The sequence below is a fragment of the Chenopodium album genome, chromosome 27, assembly GCF_948465745.1.
Source record: "Chenopodium album chromosome 27, dcCheAlbu1.1, whole genome shotgun sequence".
Lineage (NCBI taxonomy): Eukaryota > Viridiplantae > Streptophyta > Magnoliopsida > Caryophyllales > Amaranthaceae > Chenopodium > Chenopodium album.
In genome coordinates, this window is record NC_137860.1 from 20,226,745 (window position 1) to 20,243,912 (window position 17,168).

Consider the following 17,168-nt stretch of genomic DNA (forward strand, 5'->3'; position numbering starts at 1 on the left):
ACTCTGCAAACCCGCCAGCAGGTAACCCTACCATCGCAACCAGTACAACCCACAGATCAGGCGTTCGCAATTACCTTGAGGAGTGGTTTACATTATGATGGGCCTCCTATGCCCAAAGATGATGAACCTGTTTTAACAGAAATTGCTAATCCTGATTCCTTTATACCAAGGGATATTAATCCTAGCCCTGCAGGGCTACATGGTAGTACTAAATTTTCTGATGTTACATTGTAGGGTAAAACTCCAGGGAAGGTTGTAACTCAAGACAGGAGTAATGATGTTCAACAACCAGTTATCAAACTACCATTCCCAAATCGACAATTGAAAACCAAAGTGGATAAGCAGTTTGGTAAGTTCCTTGAGATGGTGAAGGATTTGCAGGTAACAGTTCCCTTTACAGAATTAATTACACAAATACCTGCATATGCAAAATTTATGAAAGAAATATTGACTAGGAAAAGGTCTATTAGTGAAGTAGAGACTGTTGCTTTTACTGCAGAATGTAGTGCCGTACTACAAAATAATTCTCCACCTAAACTAAAAGATCCGGGTAGTTTTTATATCCCTTGTCATATTGGCAATCTTAAGATTGATAATGCATTAAGTGATTTGGGTGCTAGTGTTAGTGTCATGCCACTATCTGTGTGTTCAAAGCTAAAAATGGGTAAATTAAAATCTACTAATATTACTCTGCAAATGGCAAATCATTCTTTTAAGTATCCTTTAGGTGTCTTAGAGGATGTCCCTGTTAGAGTAGGAAAATTTTTTATACATGTTGATTTTGTTGTTCTTGATATGGCTGAGGATTTGCAAACCCCAATCATTTTGGGTAGACCCTTCCTTAATACCGCAGGAGCAATTATAGATGTACAAGGTGGTAAATTGACATTTTCAGTAGGGGATGATAATATTGTTTTTAACTTGAATAATGCCCCTAAAAGCCCCATGACAGAGGAAAAATGTTTTATCATTGATGTGGTTAAAAATAATTGTTCTAATGAGCCCCAAGCTCTTGTTAAAGATCCCTTGGTAGTGGTATCTTGTGTTGCATCTTCTACAGGTAGAAAGAAGACGTGGAAAGAAGAAGTAGATGCAATAGAGCGAGCTCTATATTGTGAAGGGCTTGGTTTTGATGATGAGGATGAGGAGCAAGGTGAACAAGTTGCGATAATTGAGCCTTTAATGAGAGTCCCACCTGATCGAGTAGTATTAACTCAGTCGAGTGGGGAACCGAGGCAATTTGATCCTGGGGAGGTGTCCCTTGCAATTAGTGTTAAAGAGCCCCCAGAACATTTTACGGAAGATCCGCCCGACCAGGCGAAGTCGTGCCCGACCGGGCGCGAGAAGAAGAAAGAATGCGGCCTTAAGTTCGCCCGGCCGGGCGAACCCCCGCCAGATTGGGCGCGTGAAGAAGTCTGTATACGACGAATTTCGCCCGACCGGGCGAGATGGCGCCCGACCGGGCGCGAGAGGGAAATTTATCAAGGGCACAAAATCGCCCGACCGGGCAAAGATCCGCCCGACCGGGCGCGAGGTTAGTCGTATTCTTCCTTGATGGTCGCCCGACCGGGCGACCGGCCGCCTGACCGGGCGCGCCATACCCTTTTTTTTTATCGCTTTATTTTTCTTTTTCCTTTTTCTCTTTTCTCTCTTTGCCTTGTCTCTTTCTTTAAACCAGGTGACGTCTAGCCGCGCGGGCTTCACTCTTGAGTTAATGAGGACATTGTCTGATTTTGGCTTGGGGGAGTTTTTGGTTTGGATTGAGGTATGATTTCTTTCTTTTTATTTTTGGTGTGTTTAGTTTACTGTTTTTTTTAAAAAAATTTAAAAAATTAAAAAATACGTTCCAATGAATTATAAATCATGCTTCCCTGTGCCCCATACTTGAGAAAATTTGTTTTGATTCTTGGTTTTTGATTTTGAGCATTGTGGATTTGTTGATCATGATTTGAAGTTTAATTGCTTGGATTCCTAAACTTGCGTCAATTTTGTCCAACTACTTGTGAATATAGTGCTTGACTAGTTGATTTGGTTAGGAATGTGTGATTAGTTCCTGGTATGTCAATGAATTTGAGTATTGGTTTGCAACTATGAGTAGTGTTTCATGACTCACCTATTATGCACATGAGGAGGACGAAGGCGTTCATTCTTTTAGGTAGCCTTCAAATTTATTTAGATACATTTGTTCCCTTCTTGCTACCCATGTTGTTGCTTGTGACCTTTTATTGTATTTAGCCACATTACAAGCCTTTTTAGCCTTATTGGTTACTAGTCCCAAGCTTGGCTTGGGGGAGCTATAGTTAGTGAGGTGAGGGAGTTATAATGTGCACATTATGCACAATGTGGAGGTATAAGAAGAGTAATTTGTTCTTTGATTTTTGTGATTGGAAAAAATAAGAATTTGTGTTTCAAAGTTGAAATTTCCAATGTGGAATAAAAAGAAAAAAAAGAGCAAAAAGAAAAAAATTGTTATATGTTCAAATTATCTATATGAAAGTTGCCCAAGAAAAGTTCAAAGAAAAAAGTATCAAGTTTGAAAAAAAAAAGAATGAGTTCAAAGTTTGTTTATTCACTCAAGTTCTACATTGTCATATTTTTATGAGTGAAATTGTGAGTGATGGGATTGTTCATATTGTTTGGAGTTGTATTTGGTGGATTCTTGTTGGAGTTAGTTATGTTGTTGGAGATGTATGATCATCATTTATTTTTGATCATGGGTTTATTTAGGATTTGGCTCCCTTAATGCATAGCTTTTCTTTCACATATTCCCAAATATTTCCTACCCTTTACCATAGCCTTACATTACAAGCTTTAAAGACCTTCCGACCTTGTGCATAGAGTTGTGTGAATGTGAAAGTGTTGTTTATCAATGCAAGTTATGACTTGAAATATTCCTACCCTTTTCTTAAACGCACGAGTATTGTGAGTTGGGAGGGCATTGTTCACATAAAGGGGTTGGGATGGAGAGCGATCGCGTACATCTTTTACTCGCCACATAAATGAGAGTTGAGTGTGTGAGCACTAGTCTTGAATTATATATGCTCTTGTGGTTTGCTCTACTTGACAATTGTTGGGGAGGAAGAGAGATTGGATGAATGAGATTGATTGATATTGAAGCATGTTCATTAGATTTGCCATGAATCGTTAGTGCTTGATTTTTATATTGGGGTGAGGCATGTTTTATTGATCATTGATGAGCTCTTTGCTTAGGGACAAGCAAAGGTTTGGCTTGGGGGAGTTTGATGTGTTCATTTTATATATATATTTACCCCCGTCCCTTGGTCGTAATTGGTAGTGTTTTTGGCTCCTACGAGCCACTTTTATTACTAATTGGTGTTTTCTAGTGTTTTCGTAGTTTTGGTTGAGTTTTGTAGGGAATTGCGCATTTGGAGCATTTTCCCGTGATTTTATGGATCAACTACAAGCATTGGAGAAGCACGACCATTACATCGAGGCAATTGGACCAAGTAGTCAAGTCCCAAAGAGGAAATCCGGATTGGCCCGAATGATCGGGGCCAAATTGAAGTCCAAGGAGTGCCCAAGTGGCTTCGCCCGGCCGAAGTGGTCTCGCCCGAAGGCGCGCCCGACCGGGCTGGGCAGAAAAATAACGTCGCCCGATCTCGCGCCCGACTGGGCAGTGTGGCGCCCGACCGGGCGCGAGATTTGAAGACCTGACGAAAAGGCGGGCCCGATCGGGCGGTGCTTCGCCCGACCGGGCGCGAGAAGAGAAGCTTTGGCGAGGATTGGTGAGAAAAGGCGCGCCCGACCGGGCGGCCCTTCGCCCGACCGGGCGCGTGTTTCTGGAGAAGCTTAATACGTCGTTTTTATTTTGTTTTATCTTAGGATTCGTAGATTAGCATTAATACTCTTTTGTTATGTTAGTTTTGGGGAGTCTTGGACCATTGTGTGAGACAATTGTCCTTGATCCACTTCTTTTCTCCTTACTCTCTCTCTAACTTTTCTCTCTCTACTTTTCTTGATCTTGGATTAATTGAGTGACACAATTGTCTTTGATTATCTCTTTCCTCCCTTACTTTGGTAACTATTTCTCTCTCTTCCTTTAATCTCTTTATTCTATTATGCTTTACTTAATTGCTTTAATTAGTTTAATTTTAATTATGTTTGAGTAGTTTCTTTCTAGGGTTTATGGGGATCCATAAATAATATGAAAGGGTAATTTATTGTTGTTAATCGTTAATGCTAGATTAGTTTCCTATTGATTGATTTAATGCTCTGTGACTAGATTAGGCCTGATCTTTTATGCATGAGTTTGACAATATTGATTCGAGATTCGAGAGATGAGAATTGATGTTTAGGTCTAGTTTCAATAGGCAAGTTAATTGATAAATGGTTAAGTCGAGATTCGAGAGATGAGATTTAATACCGGTAAATTAACTCTGTGATTGTAATACGTAGCGAAAGCCCTTTATGATCTGATTAATTGTTACATTGATGATTGATTAATATGTTTTACCCTGGAGTATTATTTATTGGTGAACCTATGCCTTAGGACCTTTATTCATTGATTTTCCCCCACTTTTATTTCTCCCTAATTTTATTCTTCGTAGTATAATTCCTTCAAACAATAATATTTTGGTTATTTAATAATTTAGATTATAATTAATTAATTAGGAATAAAAAGACTTGTTTCCCTGTGGAGATCGACCCTACTTCCCTATCTATTTTAGTTAGTGGTTTTAGGTAATTACTTTTGACTAGGTGATACGACTTTAGTCTGTCAGTGGCACCTGACCAGGCGCGAGATTTGAAGACCTGACGAAGAGGCGGGCCCGATCGGGCGGTGCTTCGCCCGACCGGGCGCGTGTTTCTGAGTAGTTTCAAGCGTCGTTTAATTTGCTTTTACTTAGGATTCTTTAGTTTAGTATAAATACTCTTTTATTTCGTTAGTTTTAAGGAGCTCGGATCATTGCGTGAGACAATTGTCCTTGCACCACTTCTTTTCTCCTTACTCTCTCTCTAACTTTTCTCTCTCTACTTTTCTTGATCTTGGATTAATTGAGTGACACAATTGTCTTTGATTATCTCTTTTTTCTCCCTTACTTTGGTAACTATTTCTCTCTCTTCCTTCAATCTCTTTATTTCCTTATGCCTTGTTTAATTGCTTTGTTTAGTTTAGTCTTTAATTATGTCTGAGTAGTTTCCTTTCTAGGGTTTATGGGGATCTAATAAATAATATGAATGGGTGATTTAATGCTCTGTGACTAGATTTGCGCAGATCTTTTATGCATGAGTTTAGCAATATTAATTCGAGATTCGAGAGATGAGAATTGATGTTAAGGCTTAGTTTCAATAGGCAGACTAATTTATAAATGGTTAGGTCGAGATTCGAGAGATGAGATTTAATACCGGTAAATTAACTCTGTGATTATAATACGTAGCGAAAGCCCTTTATAATCTGATTAATTAATGTATTGATGATTGATTATTATGTTTTACCCTGGAATATTGTTTATTAGTGAACCTATGCCCTAGGTTTTTATTATTATTTGTTTTCTCTCTGATTTATTCCTTTCACTCATAATCTTCGTAGTATAGTTTTAAATCATACAAAATATTGGTTACTAAAATAATTTGGATTATAATAATTAATTAGAGGTAGAAAGACTTGTTTCCCTGTGGATTCGACCCTACTTCCCTATCTGCATAAGTTAGAGGACTTAGGAAATTACTTTTGATTAGGTGATACGACTTTAGCCTGTCAACAACCTTCTGCCTTCAAGAAGTTCGCCTTCTTCTTTGCGTCCAATTTCTCCATGAACATCCCTGCAAAGAAAACAAGTTTAGACTTGAGCACCATTAAGCAGGGGGAGAAAGAAGGACTCCGATCTTACGTCAAACGGTTCAACCTGACAAGAATTCAACTTCAGGGGTTATCTGATGAAGTAGCCTTTACAGACTTTTTCAAGGGTCTGAAGGACGGGTCGACCTTTAAGTTTGACCTCGTCAGAAATAGGGTGTTCACCCTTCAAGCGGCGCTGATGGAGGCGGAAAGCTTTATCCAAGCAACCGACCTTTGCTGATCGCCTAGAAATCAGTCAGACTCTAAGAAGTTTGACAAACAAAAAGAAAGTCGGTCTACTCAGCCGGCTAAGAAACCAGAAGAGAGCAAAAAGAGAAAAGAAGTTTGGGCGGTCAATGATTCTGATCAGCCGTCCTAGAAGAAGAAGAAAGATTTTGAATCGTACGTCCCCAAGTATGAGTTTAAAAAGGACTGCAACTCCATCCTCATGGAGATAAAGGACCGGCTGACTCTAGAGAAGCCGAATCCAATGAAAAGTTTCGTCCAATCACGAAACAAAAACAAATTTTGCCAATACTATGAGGAAGAAGTTGGCCATGACACCAACGACTGCTTCAGCCTCAAACGGGCGTTGGAACGTCTTGGCTGACAAAGGGATGTTGAAGTCCTACATCTCCAAGTCCAAAAGGACTAATAAGTCGAATCCAGGACAGTCGTCCAAGACTGCCCAGCCTACTAGTAGTTCGGACACTGATAAAGAGCCGATCCACACCATAGCAGGTGAATTCTCATGCGGTGGCCCGACCATTCGGGGCACCAAGAACCATCTGAAAAAGATGGCCAAGGCTGCTGATGAGGGGCAGGCGTTTGTAGTGGTACCTTCCCAGACGTCCTTATTACTGAGAAGGACCGGGGCAGCGTCCGCCGTCTGCATGACGACCCGATTGTCATTGAATGTAAGGTTGCCAACCAGCTGGTTGGTCGAATCCTTATAGACACCGGTAGCTCCTCGGACATCATCAGCTACAAGTGCTTGAAAAAACTCAAGTACACGCCCAGCAACATGCACCCGGTTACCCATCCCTTAGTTGGCTTTGGGGGTGGAATGGTGTACCCAGTCGGCAGGATTGACTTACCTATCTGGCTGGGAGACAAAGTAGAAGGGTGGCACCTAGTCGTCAAGTTCTTGGTAGTTTAAGAGTTGACCGCCTATAACATCATTTTGGGTTGTCCAACTTTGAACGAATCAAAGGTTGTTATTATCCCTTCCCTCATGCTGCTGAAGTACGAAAGAGATAACGGTTCTGTTACCTCTCAGACGTCAAGCCCACTATGGCCTCAGCCGGCCAAGGGCAGGAGCTAATAGACCTTGATGAAGTCAAGGATCCAAACCCTGCCCCACCAGCAGCCGGAAAGAAAAGAAAAGTTGATGAGCTGGTGGAGGTGAAGAAAAAAAAGAAATAGCAATCACTGACCGGGGAGCGGCCAGAGGAGCTTCGTCCCTAGCCGGCTAGCGATCACATTGACCTCGCTCTGGAGGTGAGGACGGCTGCCTTTGCTAAGTTGGGTGTAGACTTGCACCTTCTGCTGAAAAAATTCATAGACATCTTTGACTTTGAAGTGGAAGAGATGCCAGGCGTCAGCCCGGATCTCGCTATCCACAAACTCGTTGTGGATCTAAAAAAGAAGCCCATCCGGCAAAATAAGAGAAATCACGGCGAGGAAAGAAGTCAGGCGGCAGCTGCCGAAGTCAAAAAGTTGTTAGGCGCTGGGTTCATTCGGCCATGTAACTTCCTTGATTGGGTTGCAAACGTTGTGCTTGTAATGAAATCGAATGGTTCCTGGCGCATGTGTATTGACTACACTGACTTGAACAAGGCATGTCCAAAGGATAGTTACCCGCTTCTAAAGATCGACAGTCTAGTTGACTCTACAGCCAGTCATGCCTTGATGAGTTTTATGGACGCCTATTCAGGTTTCCATCAGATACCTCGGTGGAAAAAAGATCAAGAGAAGACGACCTTCGTCACCGATCAAGGGTTATTATGTTATACTGTGATGTCGTTTGGCTTGAAAAATGCGCCTACTACTTTCCAACGAATGATTTACAGCTTCATTAATCAAATTGGGAGGAATGTAAAGGCGTACATTGATGATATGATAGTCAAATCCAAGCTACAAACGGATCACCTTTCTTATCTTCGAGAAACCTTCACCATACTCAGGCGGCATAAGGTCATGTTAAATCCCAAGAAATGCGTCTTTGGTGTTGAGTTTGGGAAGTTTCTCGGATTCCTGATTGATCAAAGGGGGATAGAGGCTAACCCCGAGAAGATATATGCGGTAATTGACATGAAGTCACCCCGCACTGTCAAGGAAGTTCAGAAACTTACTGGTTGCCTGGCGGCATTGGGGAGATTCCTCAGCTGGTCAGGTCACAAATGTCTTTCCTTCTTCCAAGTAATCAGGAAGAAGACTAGATTTGAATGGGGGGATGATGCTGAGGCGACCTTTCAAAAATTGAAAGAACACTTGCACTCTTTGCCAAGGCTTGTTAGTCCTTTGCCTAAGGTTACGTTGTACATGTACTTAGCCGTCTCATATCATGCCCTTAGTGTTGTTTTCCTTGCTGAGAGAGACGACATTAAGTTCTCGGTCTATTTCATTAGCCATGTACTCAGAATGCTGAACTACGGTACCCCATGGTTGAAAATTTTGGCCTTGCTCTTTATATGGCAGTCAAGAAGTTGAAACTTTACTTCTTGGCACATCCGGTTGTGATCTTTACAGATCAACCCCTCAAGCGGCCAATGTCCACCTTGGAGTCATCCGATAGGATGCTGATGTGTTCATTTTATATATATATTTACCCCCGTCCCTTGGTCATAATTAGTAGTGTTTTTGGCTCTTTTGAGCCACTTTTATTACTAATTGGTGTTTTCTAGTGTTTTCGTAGTTTTGCTTGAGTTTTGTAGGAAATTGCATAGTTGGAGCATTTTCCTAGGATTTTATGGAGCAACTACGAGCATTGGAGATGCACGACCGTCTTTCGTAGCCCAAGATCGGTTAGAGTAATCAAACCGGTGATTAAGGGCTCGGTTTATGTGATACGGGGGCAATTGGACCAAGTATTCAAGACCCGAAGAGGAAATCCAGATTGGCCCGAAGAATCGGGGCCTTATTGAATGCCAAGTGGTTTCGCCCGGTGCAAAGAGGCTTCGCCCGAAGGCGCGCCCGACCGGGCGGCCCTTCGCCCGACCGGGCGCGGCAGAAAGGTAATGCCGCCCGACTGGGCGCGAGAAGAAAGCTTTGGCGTAGGTTTGGTGAAAAAAGGCGCGCCCGGCCGGGCGAGCCACCGTCCGACCGGGCGCGAGAAGGCAATTTGAAGAGAAAAAGGCGGGCCCGGTCGGGCGAGCCACTGCCCGACCGGGCGCGTGTTGATTTCAGGAGTTTAGTTTTCCGTTTTGCTTTTGTTTTAGCCGAGATCTTCTTGCTTAGTATAAATGTAATTTTATTAGGCAAGATTAGATAACTTCTTTATTACTCTCTTACTCGAGTTTTTATTCCTCTTCTCTCTACTTAGACTTTCTCTCTCTAGACTTTTATTCTTTCTTGTTCCTTAACTCAATAGTAATTTTGCCGTCTTGGTACGATTTCTCTCTTAATTAATCTCATTATTTTCTTCTTTCAATCTCTTCATGTCTTGTTTAATTATTATGTTTTGCTTAGTTTTAACTATGTCTGAGTAGTTTTCCTTCTAGGGTTTTTGGGGATCTAATAAATAATATGTAAGGGTAATTTTATGATTGTTGATCATTAATGCTTAATTGATTTCCTATTTATTGTTTAAATGTTATGCAATTAGATTTGGCCAGGTTTAATTGTATGAGTTTAGCAATATTGATTTGAGATTCGAGAGATGAGAATTGATGTTTAGGCTTAGTTTCAATAGGCAGATTAATTTATAAATGGTTAGGTCGAGATTCGAGAGATGAGATTTAATACCGGTAAATTAATTCTGTGATTGTAATACGTAGTGAAAGCCCTTTATGATCTGATTAATTAATGCATTGATGATTGATTGTTGTGTTTTACTCTGGAATATTGTTTATTAGTGAACCTATGCCCTAGGCTTTATTATTATTGTTTTCTTCCTTAATTATTCTCTTTACTCATAATCTTCGTAGTATAGTTTATAATCACAACAAATATTGGTTACTTTAATAATTTAGACTATATTAATTAATTAGAGGTAAAAAGACTTGTTTCCCTGTGGAGATCGACCCTACTTCCCTATCTACTTTAGTTAGAGGACTTAGGTAATTACTTTTGATTAGGTGATACGACTTTAGCCTGTCAAAATTTGGCGCCGTTGCCGGGGAAACGGTTTTATTTTTATTTCTAATTGTTTTTTTTTTGTAGTTTAGATTATTTTCCTTTTTGCCTCAAAGGACATTAGTTCTTTGAGGTAGTTCTAATATCTGTCTTTGTAGTTCTTTGTTTATGCCCAGGTGTTCCAGATCAGGTTACATTCCATTCGACCCTGAGATAGAACGCTCGTTTCATAGACAGAAGAATTTTTATAGGCAGATCCTGGCAGGTTCTGGGAGTAATAATATTCCTGGAAATCCATTACCTACTTCTAGTGATTCGGAGCACTCTTCTGATTCAGAACTAGAGATGGGTACACCACCTCCACCTCGCAAGCTTAGCGATTATTCGCAACCATCCCTGACGGATTTTCCACATCTTTCTCCTACACCTGATCTCGAGGGAGTCCAGTTCGAGATCAAGCCCCAGTTCATAACGATGATAGAAAGAAATTAGTTCAGTGGAGCTAAGGGTGAAGATCCTAATCTTCACATTGCAGACTTCTGTCAATATTGCAATACTATTAGGCAGAATGGGGTAACGCAGGACCAAATCAGGGAGATTCTTTTTCCCTTTTCTTTATGTGGAAAAGCTAAATTATGGTTTAATGGTTTGAATAGAGTTGCACTTGGTATTACTAACTGGGAGACTCTTGCTCTAAATTTTTATAATAAATATTACCCTGCAGAGAAAACAGCTTTATTGAGAAGTGCCATTCAGAATTTTGCCCAGGAGACAGATGAAGCATTATATGAAGCCTGGGAAAGATTCAAGGATCTGCAGAGGGAGTGTCCCCACCACAATTTGGCAAAGTGGCAGCTAATTCAAGCTTTTTACAATGGATTAGGAAATGCATCTAGGACAATTTTAGACTCCGCAGCTAGCGGTAGATTTATGAATTTAAATGTTGATGATGCAGGTCAGGTTATTGAAGATATGGCAATCCATAATTCCCAATATGGGAATGCTAGAGGCTATGCTAACAAGGGCAAGCATCATGTTGATTCAGTAACTCTATTGCAAGCCCAGCTTACTTCTATTTGCCAGAAACTAGATAACCATACTACTAACAATCCTAATTCTGTTGCTAATGTTTCTGCTGTTTCTAATAATGCTAATGATGCTTTCTGTGAAAATTGTGGAAGTGTAGGTCATTATGAACAAGATTGCAGGAGTTCAATGGAGCAAGTTAATGCTTTTCAAACCTACAAGCAAAATAACCCATACTCCAATGCCTACAATCCTGGCTACCGAAACCATCCCTACCTATCTTACCGTAGCACCAATGTTCAAAATCCTCCACCCCCACAACAAGCACCCCCTCCACAGCAGAAATATTATCACCCTCATGCTAACCAGAAACCCCCATCACAAGCCCCTACTACATCTTCTGACCCTGCCTTATCAGAAATTAGGGCAATGCTGACCAGTATGCAAAAACATATGGAGAGTAGAGACTAACAGATTGACTCTATTATAGCCCATAATAAAGTCATGGACACCCAAATAGCCCAATTGTCCTCTACCCTTCAATCTCGCCAGCAGGGAGCTCTACCAGCACAGGGAATCCAACCTACGGATCATGCTAATGCAATCACCCTAAGGAGTAGTTCACACTACGATGGGCCCCAAATGTCCAAAGAGGATGAACCTGATTTAATTAATATTGCTAATCCTGATTCCGTTGTACCAATTTCCCCTGCAGGGCTGCAGGGTAAAATTCCTGACACTAATATTTTTGATGATTCATTGCAGGGTACAACCTCAGGGAAGGATGCACCCCAGGGGAAGAGTAGGGAAGCACCACCAGTTATCAAATTACCATTCCCTAATCGCCAATTAAAGACTAAGTTGGACAAGCAGTTTGGTAAGTTTCTGGAGGTTGTTAAAAATTTGCAGGTAACGGTTCCTTTTACTGAACTTATTACACAGGTTCCTGCATATGCTAAATTTATGAAAGATATTTTGACTAGGAAGAGGGCCTTTAATGAAGTAGAAACTGTAGCTTTTACTGAGGAGTGTAGTGCATTATTGCAAAATAAATCTCCCCCGAAATTAAAGGATCCTGGTAGTTTTCTATACCTTGTCATATTGGTAATGTCTTCATAGATAAAGCATTATGTGATTTGGGTGCTTCTGTTAGTGTAATGCCATCGTCTATTTGTTCTAAATTGAATATGGGTGAATTAAAAATTACTAATATTACTTTGCAAATGGCAGACCGTTCTGTTAAATATCCCCTAGGTATTTTAGAGGACGTCCCTGTTAGAGTTGGTAAATTTTTCATCCCTGTTGATTTTGTGGTTTTAGACATGGCTGAGGATACACAAATACCCATTATATTAGGTAGGCCTTTTCTCCATACTGCAGGAGCCATTATAGATGTTAAAAATGGTAAACTAACCCTATCTGTTGGTGATGATAATATTACTTTTAGGGGGCGTTTGGTTTACAGAGTGGTATGGGGTTGGAATCAGGAATGGGGTTAAGGTGGTATCGGGTTGGAACTTGATACCTAATACCATGTGTTTGGTTTAATTCTGGAATGGAATATCTCACTATTCTCTCCTTCTATTTGATACCTAAAGGAATGGAATGAGCCAAACCCACCTCCCCCCTAAGGTTTCTAAACCCCATACCTCATGGGTTTGAGGTATGGGTTTGAAATTCATATTTTTGACAACCAAACATATGGTATGGGTTTTAGTCATTCTAAACCCATACCTCATACCTATATTTCGTGAACCAAACGCCCCCTTAATTTAGGGAAGGTTTTAAAAGGTCCTACGCTTGAGGAAAATTGTTGTTTGATCGATGCTATCGATATAATGGATGATATTTTTGATGATAGCTTGACACAGATTCTTGCAAGGGATCCCTTGGAAGAAATACTTTGTGGTAATTTGTCTGCAGGTGATGCGAGTGTCTGGAGCAAGGAGGTGGATATTATTGAGAAAGCTCTTGCCATAGAAGAACTTGATGACAAGGAGAATAAGAAGGTAGTAAAATTAGTTCAGGAATCGAAACCTGCAGATGTAAAGAAACCTGAACTAAAACCTCTCCCTTCTCATTTAAAATATGTTTTTCTTGATGAGCGGGAAATGCACCCTGTGATCATTAGTACTGCACTTGATGACCCACAAACTTCCCAACTTCTAGAGGTTCTCAGAACCCATAAAAGGGCAATAGGGTACAGTATTGATGATCTTAAGGGTATAAGCCCAGACATTTGTATGCACAGGATACACTTAGAGGACAACTACAAACCCTGCATTCAACCCCAGAGGAGGTTGAATCCCAATATGCAAGAGGTAGTCAAGAAAGAGGTTATGAAATTACTTGATGCAGGTATTATCTATCCTATTTCTGACTCTAAATGGGTAAGTCCTGTACAGGTGGTTCCTAAGAAGGGAGGGATGACTGTTGTTAAAAATGATAAAAATGAATTAATTCCCACTAGAACTGTTACAGGGTGGCGTATGTGCATTGATTATCGTAGATTAAATGTCGCCACTAAAAAGGACCATTTCCCTCTCCCCTTTATTGATCAAATGCTTGAGAGGTTAGCTTACCATAAGTTCTTTTGCTATTTGGATGGGTATTCGGGATTTTTCCAAATTCCGATCCACCCTGAAGATCAGGAAAAGACTACATTTACATGCCCTTATGGCACTTTTGCATATCGTAGAATGCCTTTTGGTTTATGTAATGCACCTGCTACTTTTCAACGTTGCATGATGGGCATATTTTCTGATTTCATAGAGTCTATCATGGAAGTCTTTATGGATGATTTTAGTGTCTATGGTTCTTCATTTGATTCATGTTTAATTAATTTAGCTAAAATCCTTAAAAGATGTGAAGAATGCAACTTGGTCTTAAATTGGGAGAAATGTCACTTTATGGTGACAGAGGGAGTAGTCTTGGGTCATATTGTTTCTGATAAGGGCATACAGGTAGACAAAGCTAAGATTTTAGTGATTGAGCAATTACCTCCCCCAGTTAATGTTAAGGGAGTTAGGAGTTTCTTAGGTCATGCGGGGTTTTATCGCCGTTTTATCAAAGATTTTTCTAAAATTGCTAAACCACTGACTCAGCTTTTGCTTAAGGATGCCCCTTTTATTTTTACTGACGAGTGTCTTGAGTCTTTCGACAGGATTAAGCAGGCTTTGATATCGGCACCCATCATATGTGCTCCCGATTGAAATCTTCTTTTCGAGATCATGTGTGATGCGAGGGACTTTGCTCTAGGAGTCGTGCTTGGACAGAGGAAGGACAAAGTTTTACATGCTATTTACTATGCTAGTAAAACTTTGGATGAGGCTCAAGTCAATTATGCCACCACGGAGAAGGAGTTTTTAGCTGTCATTTATGCTTTAGAAAAATTTAGATCATATCTAGTTGGTTCTAAAGTTATTGTTTTTACTGACCATGCAGCTCTAAAGTACTTGATAGCCAAAGCTGAATCAAAGCCTAGGCTACTCCGGTGGGTTCTCTTGCTCCAGGATTTCAACATTGAAATAAGGGACAAAAAGGGTGTAGAGAACGTAGTGGCAGATCACTTGTCACGAATCAGGTATGATGAGGGTAAGGATTTTCTCCCTATAGATGATTCATTCCCTGATGACAACCTGTATGCAGTAGTAGAGCAACACCCCTAGTACGCCGATTTTGCAAATTATTTAGTGGGTGGTTCTCTACCTCTTGACTTGTCCTACCAACAAAAAAAGAAATTCCTTTATGATGTTAAACATTATTTTTGGGATGATCCTTTTTTGTTTCATGAGTGTGCAGATGGATTATTTCGCAGGTGTGTCCCCGAATGGGAGGTACATGGTATTCTCACTAGCTGCCACACTTCACCTTATGGAGGACATCATGGCCCCTCTAAAACAGTGGCCAAGATAAATGAGTCAGGATTTTATTGGCCCACCATATTCAAGGATGCTAACATTTTTGTGCAAGCTTGTGACTCTTGCCAGAGGACTGGCAACATCTCGCGGCGGCATGAGATGCCTCAAACTGGGATTTTGGAAGTTGAAATTTTTTATGTTTGGGGTGTTGATTACATGGGACCGTTCCCTTCTTCTAGAGGGAACCGTTATATACTAGTCGTCGTAGATTATGTATCCAAGTGGGTAGAAGCCATTGCCACTCCTACCAATGATGCCAAGGTGGTCCATAGGCTTTTCAAGAAGACTATTTTTCCTAGATTTGGAGTGCCTAGAGCCATAATCAGTGACGGAGGATCCCACTATCATGAGCGGAAGTTAGATACCCTTCTAAAGAAGTATGGTGTTTACCATAGGACAGGGTTAGCCTACCATCCCCAAACTAGTGGCCAAGTCGAAGTGTCTAATCGTGAGATTAAGGTCATCTTAGAGAAGGTGGTAGCAAAATCTAGGAAAGATTGGAGCGATAAGTTGGATGACACCCTTTGGGCATATAGAACCGCATTTAAGACCCCTATAGGTACCACTCCCTATAGACTTGTGTATGGTAAAGCATGTCATCTTCCGGTGGAATTAGAGTACAAGGCATATTGGGCTATTAATGAGCTCAATTTGGATGCTAAGTTAGCGGGAGAAAAGAGGCTTCTACAACTTAACCAGCTTGATGAGTTTAGGTTGATGGCCTATGATAGTGCGCGAGTCTACAAGGAGAAGACTAAGAGATGGCACGACAAGATGATCCTTCCGAGAGAATTCAAAGAGGGTGAAAAGGTGTTGTTGTTCAACTCTAGGTTTAAACTTTTCCCAGGAAAGTTGAAGTCAAGGTTGTCGGGTCCTTTCACTGTAAAAAGGGCCAACAAGTTCGGCTCTGTAGAGTTGTTTGATGAGCATGGTAATGAGTTCAAGGTAAATGGTCAGAGGCTTAAGATATATCACGAAGGGGCTACAATTGGTGCAGTTGAACTACTACACCTGACTAGTTCCAGTTCACCTTGAGGATATTATGGTAAGAAGGTCGTGCGGGACCTAGATAAACCAGCGCTTTGCGGGAGGCAACCCGTATTTTTCTTGTTTTTATTTATTTTTTTTTCTCTTCTTTTACTTATGAGAGGAGAGAGGAGGGAATTTAAAGTGTTTTATTGAGTTTTTGGTACAGAGTAGAGGAAAGGAGTTAGCCAAATTTTGAAGAAAATAGGCATCCGAGTTTGCTCTCGGGCCCGGTCGGGAGAAGCTTCGCCCGACCGGGCGCGAGAGTTGGGGTAAGAAATCGTTCAAAATCGCCCGACCGGGCGGAAGATCGCCCGACCGGGCGCGAGAGTTAACGTATACGGACATTTATTTGGCCCGGCCGGGTGGCGCTTCGCCCGACCGGGCGCGAGAGTTGGCTTAGAATTTGTTTAAAGATCGCCCGACCGGGCGAAGGAACGCCCGACCGGGCGCGAGTGGAAAAAGGATCGCCCGACCGGGCGCGAGAATTGACGTGTACGAACTTCAAAATCGCCCGACCGGGCGCGAGAGAAGACAAATTAACAGCAAAGATCACCCGACCGGGCAAAGTCTCGCCCGACCGGGCGCGCGTTTTTTTTCCACCGTCTTCTTTCTTCTTCTTTCTTCTTTCTTTCTTTCTTCACTCTCCTCCATACTTTCTCTCTCTAAAAACCTTAGAATTCTCTACCTTCTCTCTAAGATCTCTCCTCCATCTCTTACCCAAATTCAAAAATTTTTACATATTTCTTCTCCTCTCTTCATCCTCTACATTTCTATACCAAAATTTTACATTTTCCACAAAAATTAAATTTCGACCACTACTCCAATGGCGGCAAAACGGGCCAGAATCTTGCTCGGAGGCAGTTCAAGTGGGTCATCTCAACAATACGACCCGGCTCTACAACTTCCCCAATGGCCGACGATCAAGATCGCGACACCGGAGCAAAAAGAAAAGCTGGAGGTTCTATACGGCCGCGAGGTAATTCCCTCACGGTGGTTACACCGTCCCACTTTAGAAGCTTTAGGTATTTATGGCTTTGTTAAGAGATTTTTGAATGATATTGTTATGCAAAAATTTGTCGATACGCATTATTCTACAT

At 41.2% G+C, this 17,168-nt stretch overlaps 1 non-coding gene across 1 annotated transcript; it reads right to left on the reverse strand.

The window, feature by feature from the left end:
• Positions 1 to 10,831: 10,831 nt before the first annotated feature.
• LOC145621767 (small nucleolar RNA R71) lies at positions 10,832 to 10,938 on the reverse strand. Its single transcript, XR_014108566.1, has one exon. It is a non-coding gene; the product is annotated as a small nucleolar RNA R71 (small nucleolar RNA).
• Between the last annotated feature and the right edge of the window lie 6,230 nt (positions 10,939 to 17,168).